The sequence below is a fragment of the Carlito syrichta genome, unplaced genomic scaffold, assembly GCF_000164805.1.
Source record: "Carlito syrichta isolate Samal-C Ts95f unplaced genomic scaffold, Tarsius_syrichta-2.0.1 Scaffold308051, whole genome shotgun sequence".
Taxonomy (NCBI): domain Eukaryota; kingdom Metazoa; phylum Chordata; class Mammalia; order Primates; family Tarsiidae; genus Carlito; species Carlito syrichta.
The window spans coordinates 27,217-32,632 of record NW_007252147.1 but is presented as its reverse complement, the minus strand read 5'-3'; positions in this window follow the sequence as shown (position 1 = coordinate 32,632).

The window sequence follows — 5,416 nt, the reverse complement described above, 5'->3', positions numbered from 1 at the left end:
AGGCTGAGGCGGAAGGATCACCGGAGCCCAGCAGGTCGAGGCTGCGGTGGCCAGGAGCATACCACTGCACTCCAGTCTGGGCAACAGAGTGAGACTCCAACTCAAAAAATAAAAAAAATTGCATGTGTAGGTAGCTTATGGCTTTTACTTCACTGTGGTAAAGGGGATATTAGCCCATATTTGTTATGAAAGGGAATCTTAAGTTTGACAAGGTTGAGAATCATTTATTCATTTAGTCAATGAACATCTCTTGAGTGCCTGCTTGTTCTAGCAACTTGACATACATCAACATATAAAACAGAAAAAGTGTATTGCCCTTCTGGAGATAATATTCTGTGTGAGTGTGGGGAGGCAGATGAAAAATAATCAACATGAACTAAATAAGTGAATTCTATAATATATTAGAAAGTGAGAAAAATAAAAGCAAGATACAGGGAGTTGGCAGTGCAGGACAGGGTGTGGGTTAAAATGGAAGACGTCATGATCAGGGTAAACTTCATTGAGAAGGCGACATTCAAGGAAATATCTGGAGTTCGTCAGATAATGGCCTTGTGAGTTTTCTGAGAGGAGAATCAGCAAGGATGCCAGTGTGGCTGGGTTGGAGGATGAGTAGGAGGAAGACTGAAGATAAACCCTGGGCTGGGGACAGGCGATGCAGGGCTTGTAGGCATTGTTAGGACTTTGGCTTTCACGCTGAATGAAATGGGCAGCTGCTGGAGTGTTTTGAGCAGAAGCATGACATGGTCAGGCATACTTTGATTGGATTATCCTGGCTTCTCTGTCAAGGATAGATTTTAGGGAGCCATGGCGGAAGCAGACTAGGCAAGAAGCGATTGCAGCAATCCTGGCAAGAAACAGCAGTGGATTGAACTAGAGTGGTAGCAAGAAAAGGGGATGGGTTGGATGTGGGAGATGAATCAAGAATTCCAGAGGGCACAGGGTGTTGGGGAGGAATGAAAAATGGTGACAGCTTAAAGTAGATATGGGGGCTTGTGGGAATGAGGCTTTGGGAATGACCTGGAAGTCTAGGACCTCTTGTGACTGACATAAATAAGGAAACAGGGTAGGATGAAATCAATCCCAGAGAAGTCAAGAACTAAAACGACAGAGAGGCTGGTGTGCGTAGTGTGGGGAGTGTGAGTGAATGGTTGGGTTCCCCGATTCTGTGCATGAAGGGGAAGGGGTCTGAGAATCAGGTGGAGTCTTGATCCTTGTCGATGGAATGTTGAAGGCCTAGAGAGGAAAGGACTCGGTTCCTGGGCCAATGCTTATGCCTCTCTCCTGCCAGGCAGATTTGTTCAGAGTGCACAGTCCTCTCTCCCTCTACCCTTGTTCTTTCTGAAGGATTTAGCCTTCGTGATGGAGTTGAGTATTGGACAAGTTGCCGATTACTCTACGCACAAAGGTCTATCAACAATGATGATTCAATAAGTTGTACGTCTAAAACATAGATGAGGTGGATTTGTGGTTTTGGAAAGGAGAAATTTTGTCAAATAGAGAATTTTAACAGAGAGAGGCAGGAGGAATTTGAGTCCTTAATGTGAATAGATGCTTTAGGATTGGGGACAAGAGACAACTGTGTAGGGTGAAGTGAAGAAGACATTAGAAGCAGAAATGCAAAAATTCATAACAGAAGGTATAATTGATGTAATATTATCCTAGAGGAGAAGGAACTATTAATTGTTTACCCTTGGAAGGAAAGTGGTACAGTTTTTCCTATAAGAAAGGAAAGAAAGAGAATGGAACGATTTAGGGATATTGAGGAAAATTCTAAAAAGAAAATGGGATTGAACACTTAAAATTTTGTTTATGTATTTTGAAAACAAACAAGTGTGTGGTAAAAATGAATACAATCAGAAATTAATAAGTGAAAATTCCCAATAAGCCAATTCCTTAAACAATCTCTTTTAAATTATATATTGTCTAAATTTTTATACTGTGCCTAAAACTTCTTTTTGTAAATGTTACATGAGTACCTAAAATATTAGTATTGCTTTCCTTACAGGCATAGGATTTAAACAATAAATAAAAATTTAATGAGCATCTATTACATAGTAGATATTTATTACGTCAATATTTTTGATAATGTTATTCACATCCTCTGTATCATATATATTTTTTTTTCTTGATTGTTCAAGAATCAGAAGAGATTTACTAAAGTTTTCTAACATTTCTCTTAACTTTTCCTTTTATTTTTCTTTATGTATTTTAATGCTATATTATTTAGTACATGAAGGTTTATAGTAGTAATCATTTTATTGTGAGTTGTGTCGTTTGCCATTATAAAGTGATTCTCTTTGTGCCATTTAATTCTTTTAAAATAATATATTCTATCTCATTTGAAATTATTTTAACTAGATATGTTTAATATTATCTCAATTATATCTGTTTATTTTTGAATTCTCATTGTTTTCTTTTTTACTTTATGATCTGGGTTCCCTTTGTTTTTGTTTTGTCTTGTTTTTATTTTATCTTTCTCTGTGTATTAATGTCAAAGATAAACAAAACTGGATCCGAGTTAAAGTGGTGAGTACAGACTTTAATCTGTAATAATTAATACAATAGAGATAAACATCCTGCATGAACTGAACTGAACTTTGATTTACATAAAGGTGACCAAATAAAACAGTAGAGAAAGTGGCGGCTGAGGGTTCAGCGGAATCAGAGAAGTGAAAAATTATGAAGGTTTGGTCAGCATAAAGTGACAAGGCCACCTGTTTCTGGTAACTGACAGTGATCAAAGTTAGGATTCTATCTGCCCACATATTGGGAAACAGAGGCCCTGTTCTTCCTTATATTTCAAAGGAACAGCACTCAGCCTCTTGACAAAGACACTCTTGAGTTGTGAGAGATAGATATACATATCAAAGAGACAGAGGAAGAATTTGCAATTTCAAGCCCTTTTTAAAATGTTCTAAGAAAGGGTGGTCAGGGACCTATCATCATGTGTTTGCTAAAAACAGACGGTAAGTTCTATTGGCAACCTTGAGCTTTAAGGGAGGCTAGTGTCAACCTAGGGATGTAGCCTTGAATTGTTAGAAACTGTGTTAGTGTTTGTTCAAGTCTTCATAGGCCAAGGTTGAGGCTTCATCAGGAAAGGACTACAAGGAGTTTGGCTAGCATTTGGTCAAGGAGAAAATCTTTGTTACTAGTTATCTACTGCTGTGTAATAAACCACCTCACAATTTTGCAGCTTAAAACAACACACACGTAATATCTCTCACTTTCTATGGGTCAAGAGTCCTAGTGTGGTGTAGTTGAATTTGGTGTTTCAAGGTCTTTCACACAGTGGCAATCAAGGTAATGGGCTCTTCCCAGCTGAAGGCTAGACTTGGGGTGGATCCGCTTTCAAGCTTCCTCATATGGTTGCTGGCAGTATTTAGTTCTTTGTTACTTTATCAAAGCAAGTAGTATGTAAGAAATGTCTGGGTTAAGGGTACGAGCAAGACAGAAGCCATAGCCTTTGATGGCCTAGTTTTAGAAGCGAAACCCATCAATTCATGAATACCAGGAGGTGAGGACCATTAGGAACCATTTTAGAAGGCTGCCTGCCACGCTTTGACAATTTGGGAGTCCTAAAGTCTGTTTTAAATAATATGCTTACATTTATATTTTTCAATTAACTTTAGAAATGCACTGATGATGAAAGATGATGAAATCCATCTGCTTAGATTCTCTCTCTTCTCTTTCCACCTCTTAGTTAGCTTGGAGAACAAATATGATTCTTGTTCAAGTCTATTATCATCAAAATGTTATTATTGATGTAATGCAATTTGTAGGCATTATAACAATTATACCTGATTTTTATGGCCTGACATACCAATTATTGAAATACAATTTTATGTATAAGTAGGCTCAAAGCTCATGGCCAACCTTTTGGGCATCATGATTTTTCTTTCTTTTTTTTGAGTTGGAGTCTCACTCTGTCGCCCAGACTGGGGTACAGTGGCCGCTCCCAGCCACCGCAGCCTCGAGTTGCTGGGCTCCGGCGATCCTTCTGCCTCAGCCTTCCAAGGAGCTGGAACTATAGGCGCGCGCTACCACGCCTGGCTAGTTTTTGATTTCTTGTAGAGATGCGGCCTCGCCAAGTTGCCCAGGTGGATCTTGAACCTGCAGGCTCAGGCAATCCACTCACCTCGGCTTCCCAAAGCGCGGGATTACGGGCTGAGCCACCGAGCCTGGCTCATCATGACTTTTTCATTCATGAATTTATTATTGTTACTTATCTTTTCCTTGCCTTGATTTTTTTTTTTTTTTCTGGTAGATTTTTTCCGGAATGCGTAAATGTTATATTTCCTGAGTCCTTGCATATTTGAGAATGTCTTCCTGTCACCATTACACAGAAAGGATGTTAGACCAGATATAGAATGTTTTTTTCCTTCCATATTTGTTAACCATTGTTCCATTTTCTTCTAGCATTTAATGTTGCCCAGAATGTCTGATTTCTTTGTTTATGAAGATGCCTTTTTCCCCTCTGCCTAGATGACTGTAGGATTCTTTTTTTTTTTTTTAATTCTTAAAGTTTTAGGGGGGAAAAAAACCTTAATTAAATTTTCTTGGAATATGATGAACCTTTTCAAAATGCAATTTTAAGACCTACTTTAGTTCATAAAATTCTTCTATTATGTAACTCTTTTCATTTGCATTTGTTCATTCATGTCTTCAAAGATAGTAATCACCCATATTTTAGTTCTCCATTGTCCATGGTCTACATATTTCATCTTCTTTCTGACCACCTTCATTCCATTTTCCACTAAATTCTGTGTGATTATTTTTTTCAATAGCTTGCCCTCCATGTCCAGTTTTCTGTAGTTTAAGATATACTCCTTGGTGCCACCTTTAATGTGATTTTCAGTGAGTTAATTTCTTCTCCTCATTTGTTTCCTTTGCGTCTCAAGATTTCTTTTATTTTTACTATCACATGGGGTTCTATGCTATTTTTTCCAAATTTCTTTTTTAATTTTTGAAGGAAGTCAGTGAGATCTAGTTGACTTTCTCAAGAGTAAAGTGAGAAATTTTCTTGTCTTCCTCTCCCTGTTTACCTGGGTGGTGTTTGAAACATCCAATTAGAATATAAAGTAGAGGCATAATATTGATGGCTTATAATGTTTGGTCAGTCATTAAGTGATAGATGAGCTGGGACGGGAAGAAAATTTGCTATGAGTGAGGAAGAGAGACAGAGATTTACGTTCCCCCCTACTTATTATCAACTTTTCTTCACAAAGTATTGGGAGGGACTTGTAATAATATAAGAAGCAATTCTTAAAACTATTTAACATCAGAAATAAAATGAAATATCAACACCAGAGGAGAAGTAAAAAAATTATAGATGCGTACCTGTTGCATCCTACACAGTTATTAAAATTAACTTACAGCTAAATTTTTTTTTTTTTTTTTTTTTTAGTTGGAGTCTCAC